The sequence below is a fragment of the Anser cygnoides genome, chromosome 33, assembly GCF_040182565.1.
Source record: "Anser cygnoides isolate HZ-2024a breed goose chromosome 33, Taihu_goose_T2T_genome, whole genome shotgun sequence".
In the NCBI taxonomy this organism is placed as follows: Eukaryota; Metazoa; Chordata; class Aves; order Anseriformes; family Anatidae; genus Anser; species Anser cygnoides.
Genome location: NC_089905.1, coordinates 2840612 through 2852920, shown reverse-complemented (window position 1 = coordinate 2852920; position 12309 = coordinate 2840612). Strand labels below are relative to the sequence as shown.

At 64.2% G+C, this 12309-nt stretch overlaps 1 protein-coding gene across 2 annotated transcripts in view; it reads left to right on the top strand.

Moving 5' to 3' along the window:
- The first annotated feature begins 648 nt into the window (after nucleotides 1–648).
- Nucleotides 649–12309, top strand: part of GATAD2B (GATA zinc finger domain containing 2B) — a 34842-nt gene continuing 23181 nt past the window's right edge. Inside the window, exon 1 of one of the 2 annotated variants that reach the window (XM_066985884.1) lies at nucleotides 649–798. The gene's annotated coding sequence lies outside the window, so the exon portion shown is untranslated. Of the gene's footprint in view, nucleotides 799–3846; nucleotides 3979–12309 lie in introns of those variants that run through there. The other variant, XM_048049184.2, reaches the window with a different exon arrangement.

Here is a 12309-nt window from a genome sequence, read left to right as displayed (position 1 = left end):
TGTAAATAAAGCCGCTTCAGTATTTTCTCCGCCTGCCTCCGCCGCCGCCTTTTTGTGTGTGTGTGGGGGGGGTCCCGGTACCGGGGGGGCCCCCCCCCCCCAAAGGCCCGGCGGTACCATAGAGAGGAGCAAGCCGTGCCAGAGCGTCGCCGCCCGGCGGCCATCTTGAGGCCTAGCGGAGGCCCCGCGCCTCCGGGCCTGGCGCCCGGGCCCGGCGGGCTGGGAGCTCGTAGGCGGGGGGGAGGGGGGTGCGGGGGGGGTGCGCGGCCCTGCCCGGTTACCGGGGCCCGGCCCCCCCCCCCCCCGGCGTCGCGGCGGGCACGTGCGGGCGGCGCCACGTGGGCCCCGCGGGCGGTACGGCGGCCGCCGTGGGCCGAAAGGCCGCGGGGGGGTTTTTTGCCCGCCGCCGCTGAGAGCGGCCGGCCGAGTGCCCGGATGTCCAGGCTCGGGGACCCATTAAAGGCGCCCCGCGGGGAAGCTCGCGGGCTCCTCATTGGCCTCCCCGCTTGCCAATCGCCCCCCCCGCCGGCCAGTGAGAAGCGCGGGGCGGGCCCTCCGCACCGCCCTCCGCTCGCCGTTGGCCGGCCGCGCCGTCTTTCTCCGCGCCGCGCCAATGGGCGTCGTCGCTGGGGTCGGGAGGCGGGGCGAGCGCGGCGGGGCCGCTGCCCAATCAGCGGCATTGTTTGTGGTGGTGCCGGCTGCGCTCCGCGGCGGCTGCTGGCGGCGGCGCCGCGTCTGCTCCGCCCGGCCCGGCCCGGCCCGGCCCCGCTCGGCCCCGCAGCCCCGGGGCGGCGCCAGGTGAGGGCGGGGGGGGGGCACCGGCACCGGGAAGGGACCGGGAGGGGATCGGGGGGGGGGCCGCGGAGGGCACCGGGACCGGCACCGGGAGGGGGAGGGGGCACCGGGAGGGGGCGGCCCGGGGTGGGGTGGCCCGGGGTGGGGGGGCGGCGGCGGCGGCGGCTCCTTGCTTCTCGGGACCGGGACCGGGACCGGCCGGGCTGGGGCGGGGCTGGGGGAACCGGGACCCGCCTCCCCGGTACCGCGACCGGGAGGGGAGGGGGGACGTCACCGGGAGGAGCCCCCCCGGTGTGCCCCCCCCTCCAGCCTCCGGTGTGCCCGGGGCGCGATCCCCGCCCCCCCCCCCCCTCCGGCCTCCCCCCGGTCCCCGCACCCCCCCCTCCCCGCACCCCCCGTTCTCCTTCCCCGCCTCCGATCCGCGGGGGGGAGGGGGGGGGCGCGACCGGGGAACCCCCCCCACACCCCCGCCCTTCCCCGGCCCCGCACCGAGCGGGGGGGGCCCGGTGGCCGCCCCCGGCCCCGCCAGCCCCGGGCCGGCCGCGGGGTGGGCGTCGGGGCGCGGCCGGGGGGGGGGCAGGCCCGGGCCCTTCCTCGTCCCGCGGCTCGGCTCCGGGACGCGCCTCACGGGGGGGGGGTCACCGGGGGGGTTCCTCCGGTGCAGGAGGGGGGGGGGGGCAGCGTACGGCTGCGATCCGATTGATTCCCTTGAGCCGCCGCGCCGTCCTCGCCGAGATCGCCCCCCCGTTCCCCCCCCCGAACGGCTTTTTGGGTCGGTTTTCCTTTTTTTTTTTTTTTTGGTTTTATTTTATTTAAATTTTTTTTTTTGAGGTTGCCTCGAAGGCTGCTGGGGGGGGGGGGGGGGCTGAGTCCCTGCAGGGAGAAGGAGTGGGAGGCTTCGCCTCGGGGGGGGGCTGGGTGCGGATCGCGGCAGCTCGAGGGGCCGCACGGAGGCAACCGGGGCTCGGCCGCTCCCCCCGGTCCTGCTCCCCCCGGGGCACCGGGCACCGGTGGGCTCCGTCCCTCGTTCTCGGGCACGGCTGGCTTTTAACCAGCCCGGCCGCTCCCGCCGGCGTCGCTCGGTCCCCGCGGGGCTCGGCTCGGTCCCCGCGTGCCCCCGGCTGGCTCCGTGCCCGCGGCACGGCGGTGGAGCAGGGCCTGGCTCCCCTCGAGGCTCCCCGCGCTGTAGGGGCCTGGAATTCGTCGCCCTCCTCCTCCTCCTCCTCCTCCTCTCGGTCGCACCGGAGCCGCTGTCGCCCGCCGGCGGGCACCGGGAGCCCCGCGGTGGCGGCGGTGGCGGGGGGGGCTAGGTCTTAGCGGAGCCTCGGCCCTTTTCCCGGTCGCGAGGCGGCGCGGAACCGGCCGTGACGTGCAGCTGACAGGGAGCATCCATCTTTGCAGGGCTGCGCTCTGCCCGTGCCGAGCGGGGCCCCGCTTCCTCTTCCGACGCCCGCCGGGCTCCCGCGCCTCGCCGCGGCCCCCTCTGCCGCCTCCGGGGCTCCGGGGACTTTGGGGGGGGGGGGAGCGGGGAGAGCCGCCCGGCGGGGCGAGCTGCGCCCGAGCTGCTCCCGGAGGCGCCTTTTCTGCCGGCGGTTTTCTTCCGAGGGGGTGGCGAGGAGCCGCCGGGACGCGCGGGGCTCGGAACGAGGCGCGCTTCCTGGCTGCCGCTCGCTCGGTGCCTTCCGTCGCTCGCTGCTCCCTGCGGGTTTCAGGAAAGCTGACCAAATGAGGCTTTTTTTCCCCGCCTTCCCGTTAGTTAGCAGCCCTCCGGGCCGCGGTCCCCCCCAGCTCCGACCCCAAAATGTCCGGTGGGGTGGCAGGGCCAGGCTGCGTCCCGGCGCGTCGCACCCCCACGCCCCGCTCGCTCGTGAGAGCTGCTGCTCTCGGGTTCCCGAAACGTTCTGGCAATAACGAGAACTGGGGATGTGGGGGGGGGAAGAAAAAAAAATCCCCATTTTTTTTACAACCGACTTTATCTGGGGAGAGACTTCTTTATCTGCAAAAGGGGCTGAGGAGCGCCGAACCTGCGGCTCCACAGCACGTTGGGGCTGAGGCGCGGCAGCGAAATGTTTCTGTTGCAGTTTAAAAAAAAAAAAAAAAAGAGGAGGAAAAAAAAAAAAGATTGGCTATAAATCTAATCCCAGCGTAAAGCTATCCACCTCTCGCTCGCCGAAATTCAACCTATCAGGCAGTGCCACATGCTGCTGCAGCTTTACGGCGTTGGACCGGCCGCTGGAAGATGGAGAAGAAAGTTTTCTTTCCGCGCACGCGGCGTGCGGCTGAAATTTGAGGATCCCTTCGCTTCCCCCCTTCCGCGGCTCCTCGGGGGCTGCTGACGAGCCCTGAACGAGCCCGGGGCTCGCGGGGAACGGCGCGGCGCTGCGCCCGAGCCTCCCGGTGCTCGGCTGCAGGTCTCCGGGGTTTCCTCTGCCGGCGCCGGTTGTTTTTGCAGGGTTTTTTTTTTTTCGCTCAGCACGTGGGCTGAGACGTTCGTCGCCGCTCCGTAGCTCGGTTTGCATCAGCTCGGCGCGATACGGCGAGCGATGGGGCCGGGGAGGTGCCGTGTGGCCACGGCTCCTCGTTCCTGCCCTCTTCTCCTAGGGGTAGGCTTGGGGCCGCTTCTTTGGGGCTCTTTGGGGGAATTGAGGCGATTTGGCCTGCCCAAGAAATGGTGAATGCTCTCGGTGGCGCGGTGCGCCAGGCTGGTCCTTACCAAACGAACCATTCCGCGAACAGAGCTTAGGAAGCCAGGGGTGCTGCCTCAGCCCCGCAGGTGATGGGCGACACCAGGGAGCTGCCTCGGGGGCTTTTTTTTTTTTGGTCTTTTTAAAGGAATTTCGTTCGGAAAGCAGGAAGAAAAGCAGGGAGCTGCGCTGCTGAGCATCCCGGCAGGCCAGCCGGGTGGGGAGCGGCTCGTTCGGCCGCGGCACGGCCTTACTGAAAGAGGGGGGAGTTGAAGTGGGGCGTCGAGGGGGCGTTACCCCGCGGCCGGGGCTTTAAGCGTGTGCTGAGCCCCTCGGTGACATCAGGGTTCCGGAACGCGGCCCCGGAGCTGCGGCGTCTCCCCGGACGCTGCCCCCAACACGGCAGCGCCCCTTGCCTGCCTCCCGCTCCTCCGCCTCGCTCTCTGCAGGGAATCAGGAGGGGAAGAGCCCGGCTTTGTCCGCGAGCAGCACGCAGGAGGTGAGAGGTTTCGGGGCACGGAGCGCTCCCGTTTTACCTTCGGGGCTGGGAGCCGACCGGAGCACGTCGAGCTCCTTGGCGGGGCGCTGCGTGCCTGCTGCCTGCCCCGGCGCTCCTGGGCTGACGGCTGCTCTCGGCCTTCCTCGAGCATCGCCAGCTGCGCGCAGCGTACCGGGGCGGGAAGCGCCGTTTTTCTGTTCCTTTCTGGGCCTCGAGCCGAAAGGAAAACTCGAAATCTCGCTGGGCTCAAAGGGCACCGGCCGGATTTGGAGAGGTGACTTAACGGGGCGCGGGGACGGCGCAGCAAACGGCTCGGGGCTGGCAGAGGGTGGTCCTCACGCGCGGAGGATCCCTCGGCCCTTCCGTCTCCCGTTCCCGTAATCTGAAGCAATGCCGTTGGGATCTTGTGCCTCAAGGAAAAAAAGGAGCAGTTTGAGGCTGGCTGCTTGTTTTTTCCCCCCCGCGTGAGCCACGTGACGGGGGCAGCGAGCTCTGGGCAGAGGCGCACGGCAAATACGCGGCCGAGGTTCTCCCTCCGTTTGTTCTGCCGGCTCCGGGTGCTCCTCGCAGCAAACAGAGCCGCGCTTCCCAGCAGAGCTCGGCCCCGCGCGCCGATAACGCTGCCCCGAGACGCGGGGGCTTCCTTGTTGTGGCTCCCGACTTCCCTGCTTCTGTCCCGTGCTCTTAAATCGGAGTCAGCGGTTATCTCGGGCTGCGCTTTTCAATGTTTTGAGGTTTGCAAGGTGCTTTGCTGCACGCGTGGCCCTCGGAAAGCTCCCCCGTCCGTGGGAGAGGAGCCTGGGGGCTGCTGGGGAAGAGCCTGCGCTGCCGGGCTCGATCCCTCCGTGGCCTCCTTGGGTTTTGTACAATCGGGGCACCTCGTTTCTGGCTGCTCCTGAGCAGCCCTTGGAAAGAAAGGTTTACCTAAGAGGTTGTGTTGGAAAGGGGGAGATAACGGTAAACTTCGGGTCCCGATTCGTTTTGCGACTGCGGTCCCTGGCCGTGGAATATTATCGGGTTACTCGCGATAGCGGTATCCAGAATATGCCCGAAATCCTTCTGAAGACTCGCATCCGTGTTGGAATTCGAGTGCCACACAAATGTGAGGGTGTGAGGAGAGGAGCTTCCAAGCCTCCTCTCTAAAATTAGACCGAAGAACGGCGCAGAGGAGTCTATAAAGAGCCTCGGGGGCTTTTTTCCACGCAGCCTCGGCGCAGCGAGCGTCTCGCCTCGCTCCTGCGCCCGCTCTGCCCAGCCCCGTCCATTTTGTGCTGCTCGGGATCGAAGCCGTCCGGCGGCGGCATTCCCAGGTAGGTGGTGCCGAGCTCTGCACGCCGGGATGGCTTAACGGGCTTTCAGTGGGGGTTCTGGGTGCTTGTGGCTAGGTTTGAGCACGTATTTTGGGGCTGAACGCTGAAATTGTCCCATCTGGGGGTCACGGTGCTAGGCGGGAGGCTGGCAAGCACTACGGTGGCGTTGGTGAGCCCTGCCTGGCTCCTCGAGGTGCCAGGGCGCTCGGGAGAGCCGCGAGAGGCAGAAAGGCGTTGAGACACCGCGAGGGTTGTGGTGGAAGACAGAGGAATGAGGGGGCTCAGGCCGCAAGGAGAGCGGTGAGGACGGAGGAGAGGCGCAGCGGCGTCGGGGCGGCCGGGGAGCCGCTGCCCTCGGCCGCGCGTTTCCTCGTGGCTCTGGGTTTGCGTCGCAGCAGTTGGCGTCCTCACAGCAGCTCTTTCTCCTGCGTGCGTTTTTCATCATGCCGTTTCTTGAAAGGCAAACATCGCTGCTGCTGAATATGCAAATGCGCCGTGCCGTAGGTGGGGTGCCTGGCGCACGCGCGGTGGGAGCCTGCCTCCTGCCTCCGGCCCCGCGCTGCTGCCTTTTGGGCACCTGCGTCAGAAGAGCAGCGCCTGCGGCTGGGGGGCAGGGGGGCAGCAGCTCCTCGTGGTCCTGCTCGGCCCCGGGGCTGGGAACGCCTCGGGCTGCCCCGTGCCTGTGACCCCGCGAGGGCGGCGGTGGCGGCGCCGCTGGGCTCGGGCTCCCGGGGCAGGTTGTGAGGCGGGGGTGAGCCCCCAGCGCCCGCAGCCCCTCGGTTTTGCATCGGCGCCTGGGTTCAGGCCTCGCCGTCACCGGATCTGGGAAAACGAAGGCAGGAATCCCGTTCTTTCTGAAAACAGCTGCCCAGAACCCGGCTGCCGTCTCGGGAGAAGGCCGCACTGCTTGCTGCTTGTTGTCCTTCTCACGGACCTGCGGCGCGGGGCTCTGCCCGTGCTTATCTCGGAGCGGCGCGGCGTGTTTGGTGCACGAAGACAAAACATTGAAACGCTGCGCTTCGTTCCGGCTAAAGCTCTGCTGTGGGATCCCGGGCTCCGATAGCATCTTTATCACCAGACCTGCACAGAGACAAATATTTGCAAATCGGCGGCGGAAGGGAACAGAAGAAGCCCTCGGCACGCGCTGCCTCTGCACGGCGCCTCCCTCGGCCTCCAAAATAAACGGGGCTGCGGAGGAGAGGGGCCGGGCTCTTCCTCGCTGGGCTCTTCCTCACCAGGGTCTTCCTCACTGGGCTCTTCCTCGCCCCTCTTCTCCCTCTTGCACCCGAGAACCTTCCAGTGGAGCCAGGAAGCAGATGGGAGCGAGATCCTTCAAGCTCTCGGCTCCGCGGTAAGGAGGGAGGACGTGTTCTCGCCGTGCCTCTTGTCTGAGACTAAAGTTGACGCTTTTTCCCCAAACTGTCAGGCCTGGTGGAGCGCTTCGGGGCGCAAGCCAGCTCCCGCTCCCCGTTCTCCTCCCGCCCGCGCCAGCAGCTCGCTCCTTAACATCCCGGCGCCAACGCTCGCTGCGTGCGGAGCGAACGTGAGATCTTGCTCTGCGCTCCCCTGCCATCGCGTCTCGGGTTCGGGAGACGCTAAGTGAGATGGATAACCTGAAATCCTCCCGCAGACAAGATCTTCGCTGCTGACAAGTTCCGGGTTTAACAGTTTGCGTGTCTCCTCTTTTTTCCTTCTCCCAACCGCCTAACGCGGTTTGTACGAGAGGAAAGATAATTCACTTTAATGAATTATAAAACTTGTTTCACTGCAGTGGGTCTTCATTTCTCCTTTTGTCTGCAGCAGAGTCGCTGTTTGAGTAGAATAAAATTGACTTAGTCTCTGGAAAGACAAAAGAACTGAAACTCCTTGCTGCTGAGAGCAGTCGAGGCAGGGAGGAGACGGGACATTATCTCGAAGGCCCCATACGTGCTGCCAATCGCAGTGTTTTGGGGGGCTTCATCATCCCGGCTTTTCATTTAAGCACCTTGCCATTGCCAAATGGATCTTCTCTGCTTTTGCTTTGTGTTCTGGGGCTGTCGTTGAGAGCTGTACGCGGATATCCAGAAACAAACTGCAGACAGAGCCGTCCACGGCAGCCTCGCGGACGCCTGCGGTGCCTCTCCGTGTCTCACGCCCTGGCAATCCGGCGCTTTCAGCAGCGGGCTCTAACGTTTGCTGGGAGAGCTGCCTTCCCTTTCAGCAGTGGGACCTGCTGCTTAGCCAGAGGGGGGCTCTAGGTCCAGGTGTTGAAGTTTTGGCTCAACGTGGATCCTTCTCCCTCTGTCCTGGCTGGTGGTGGCGCGGGGCGCAGCCAGCGTCACCCAAAACGCGCCTGAGCACGGCCTCGCTCACCTCTGTAAGCAGCCGGGAGGCAACGCTCTCTACATTTCTGCTGTTAGAAAGGAACTGTTGAGTGAAAGGAAATCAATCAGACAGACGCAGACTTTCGGAGAGTTTCAAAATGGTTGCTTGGGACTGGTCCCTTGTTGTTGCACGCGGCCAAACCTAACGCACTTTCCCCTTCTATGAATCACTCCTCAACTTGCTTGTTATTAAAGTCCCTGATTCTAATTTAATCTTGGAGGCTCGACAGCTTTAAATACCTACTAGCGCAGTGTGATTCTGCTCTGGCCCTTCGGTGGCTTCTTCTTGCGCTCCCTGCCACAACTCCACTGAACCGGCGGCCGTGCGGCAGCGCTCGGGGTGGCCCCGGCTCGGCGGCAGCGCCGCGTGCCACGGGGGACCCCTCGTGCCCCCAGCCCTGCTTGTGGCAGAGCGGCTTCGGCAGAAGGTGGGGCCCCGAACCCGTTTCTGTAGCCCAACTGTTCCCAAATGCTTGGCCGTGTTCGGTCAGCGCGCTTCTGTTGGGCTTGGGTAAATGGGAGCGAGTGCTTGGGTAAATGGGAGCGAGTGCTGGGTAAATGGGAGCGAGCGGCGGTCAGGAAGCTGTTGTAAGGCCCCGAGGTGGTCTTGGGGTCGGCCCCGAGGGGGGTCTTGGGGCCCTGCTGGGCACCGCGTGCCCAGGCCCGTGGCGTGGGCTCACCAGGGGAGGGTTTGAGCGCTGGGCCCTGCTGAAACCAGCGGCGCTCGGAGGCTGGCAGCTGTTGGACGTGGTCGGATCCCCCCGCGCTGTGGCAGGGGTGGAAATGGGACCTGCGGGGTCCCACCATGATGGAAACGTTACGGGGCAGCCTGTCCGTGTTGTCCTCGCTGCCACCAGGCTGCTGGAATTGCCACGGACGTGACGAGCAAGAGGGCAGGGGGAGCTCGCCAGGGTGAGCTGGGCCATTCTGAGCAGGTCGAAGGACTTAGTTAAGCCTTGGTTGTGCGGCGTTTCAGAGAGAATTGATAATTTCAGAGGAGGCTGCCCCAAACCTGGGCTGAACTGAAGCGGTGCTGCTATGCCAGTTGTGCCTAGCCCACAGAAAACAAAGTAACTTTGGATTACGCTGAGGCAGTGCTCGCCGTCTTTTCCTGTTGAACATTGTTCTGCTCCGTGTCAGCTCGCTGGGAGCCTTGTTTCCACTTAACCAGTTCCTTCGCGTTGAGATTGGCAGCCTTTGAAGTTATCTTGAATGGCAATTTAGGTCTCTAGTTTAAAAAAAAAAAAAAAATCACTCCTTTCCTCATGTAAGTGTGTTCCAGTTTCACCAAAACGTTTTTCAGGGTCCTCGGTGTGAGTCTGCAGCTGCGTCGTGCTGGTGACGATCATCTGTTTGCTATTAGTTAATGAGAGGGAAGGAAAAATGGCCAAGGAACACGACGAGGAAGGGATTTGCTCCGGGGTCCCTCCGTTTTGGAAGGGAGGAGGCAGCTCGGGCGGCAGATTTCCAACCCAGGGTGAGCGCAGGTGGGGAGCAAGCAGCGAGAGGGGGACGAGGCTGGGGGAGCACAACCCCGTTCCCTGCAGGGGAACGTCCCGCGGGGCCTCTCCGCATCCCTCGCCACGGCGCGGAGCAGCGCTCGGATGGCAGCCCGTTGGAGCAGGGTTTTCCTTCCGAAAAGCCGCGAGGGGAGGTTTGTCCTCCTTAGATGCATCGATTCAGAACGCCAGCAGCACCAGGGCACGTCTCTGTCCTCATTGCCCGGAGATGCAGCGCGAGGAGCAGGCTGCTGGTGGCCCCGTCCCTCGTTTTGAGCCGCTGACTTGATTCCTTCTTAATTCTCAGCACCAACACGTGTCCGCTGCTGGACTGAAGTTAAAATTCACTCCAGTCGCTGTAACGAAATCTTTTTCTCCCCCATCTCTGCTCCTGCCTCCTAAGCCGGGGTCCCGGTGGCATCGCCGGTGCTTCCTGGGCTGCCATCAGCCCTCGGGTATCGGGCTGGCCCTCGCCCTGCCCCTCCATAGGTGCGGCGCCGTGCCAGTCCTCTGGAAGGTTTCATCCAGTCCCTGCTGAACACCGAGTCCCAGTAAATGAAGTCCAGGTGACCGCATCCCACTTCTCCGCTCGGCCGCCTCTCCCTTACCTCCCCGATTAGCTGCCTCGGAAAACGTCAAGGTTTGTCGCGCCGCAGCCCCCTGCCACCCGTCCTTTGTGGCCCGCCTGGAAGAATCGCGGCGAAAGCGTAAATGAAGAGAAGCCGGCGACTTCTGGGCTAATCACCCGGCAGAGCCGGCGGGGAGCGGGCGAGATTTCTCAGCCGTGGATCACCTGCAGATAATGAATTGGGTTCGGAGACGGAGCCGCATAAAAGCAGCTATTGTTAGCACTTTTGCAGATTTAGTCAAAGGCCTTTTCATGCTGGAAATAGAAGCACCCAGAGGATGGGTCCTTATGAAAGGACCCTAAAATTCAATTAAATGAATAGTCCAGTGATGTTTTACCCGTACCTTTCCCCATCCCGGCCATAAAGATCTGTCAGAAGCCTTGCCGCCGCGCGATAAAGGACGGGGCAGGAGGAGGGATGCGAGGCGTCCCAGCCGCCCCTCGTTTGTGGGAAGCAGCTTGATCTCTGCCCGATCTCCTCGCGCCTGAAAATAGCGATGAAAGGTCTGGAGGGAGGTGAGGAGCTCGGGAGAAGGGCGAAGCGATGCTAAAAAATGGCAAAACGAAAAAAAAAAAAACGAAAGAGCTGCGGGCAGAGAAAACCGCCGAAGCAACTTCTTGCTGCCCTGCGCTCGGCCCGCGCGCTTGGAGCGAGCACCACCCGAAAAATAAATCTTAGGGGGGCCCCGACAACCACCTCATTAGTTTATAAATCTCTGGTAACTACCATGTAATTAAAGCCTAATTAGTTATTTCCCCCTTTGTAAACTAAATTGTTCCATTTTATCTAATAAAAGCGAGCTGAGATAGTACCGGCGCTGAGAGTGGCGTTGAAGCTGGTTTAATTACCAGATTCTCTGCAGCCCATGGGTTGACGAAGTGCACGATAGTCGCTGGGTATCGCAGATTACATGGTTATTTGTGCGCTCTGTAATGGGTTTATTTTTAGGAGATGATTTGATAATGCTTTCCGCATGTAAAACCAGCGAAACCTGGGCGCGCTATCTTGAAAAAGATGTAATTTGTACGTCGGTCACTTCTGCCTGCTCCACAAATAAATGAAGTGCGGTGCTAATGCTAATTACACGCAGGAAGTCTCTTCAAATTTACTCCGGCGCTCTCGTTAACCTTTGATTAGCACCGTTTTGCAATCTGCGGCCCAAAATGGAGGGTCCCGGCTCAGGAGCTATTTCAGCCCCGCGGTAACGTGCGCAGTCCTCGGCGGGTCCCTGCCCCGTGTCCCGCAGGGAGGCGGGCGCTTAGAAATCTGCTCCAGACCTGCTTTTAGCCTATTTCTGGACCCGTCGAAGTAGGCGTTTGCGCTCGGTGAGCCTCAGAGGCCCGGCTCTGCCTCACGTTCGCGCCAGGCTCTTCATCTCTCTTGTTCTCCGTTCTGGCTTGCGAAGGCGCGAGGACACGGCTTTTATTTCTGCTGGCGGTGTGCAGGAGCTGAACTCGAAACCTCTTCGGGCTTTGTACAAAAGCCGGCGACCTCGACAGAGCGGGACCGAGACCAAGGTGAATCGTTTCTGCCCTTGTCGCTTCCGGAGGAGCTGCTTGGCGCGCTGGGTGCTCCTAATTCCTTAATGAGGCCCCAGACTCATCAGATCCTTACTGCTTACTTCGGTCTTTGGCGAGGACCGAAGGGTCGGGTCTGAAGGCGTGCGGGGCGAGAGCTGGGCTCGGGGCACCCGCCTTCCCCGTCTCGCCCCGCTCCCGGCGCAGGACGTGGTTGGGTCTCCGTAGGGCGCAGCTCCCAGCCGCCACCCGCTGGGAACAGGCGTCCCGCCGGGGCTGACGGGTGCTCGGTGGCCAGATGAGGCTGGTGTGCGGCTCCGAGGGACCTCACGGCCTTCCTCCGTGCCCTCAAGCGAGCCGTGATGGTGGCGATGTCCCTGCGTCGCCGCAGGCTGGTTGTTGCTCCCTGCCCGCGTGCTCGTCCTTCGCCACCTGCGCTCGTGCCTCCGATCGCTCTTGGTGAAGTCGCGCCTGATCCTCTGCCCGTCGCCGGTGCCGTCCGCCTCCGTCCCGGCGTTTTTTGTCTCTGGTTGTTGTTGGCCTCCACCCGTCGGCCTCGTAGCGGGGCTCCCCCTTCCTGCAGCCGTGGGGTGCGGAGCCGGGACCCCACAGCCCAGCGGCCGGGGGCTCCGTGAAACCCGCTGGGGCGAGACCCCGCGCGGGGACGTGGGGTTCGCGAGATGGCGCGGGCGGCGCGTGGCCTCCTCGGGGGCGGTTTTGGCATCGCAGGTGGGGCACGGAGAGGACCGGGCACGTGCTGCCGGGGGTCTCGCACCCATCGGGGGGCGCGGGGAGCACCTGGGCTTGCCGGGTGGAACCGCGACCTGGCGGCCTCGAGTCCCTTCGGCCTCGAAGCCCCGGGCCTCGAGTCCCCTTGGCTTCCCAGCCCCTTGGCCTCGAGTCCCTTTGGCTTCCAACCCCTGTGGTCTTGAGCCCCCTGGGCCTCGCCGTGCCGAGGGCTGGAGGGCGCTGAAGCGGCCGCGTCCCCGGGTGCCCCCGAGCTCCCCGGAGAG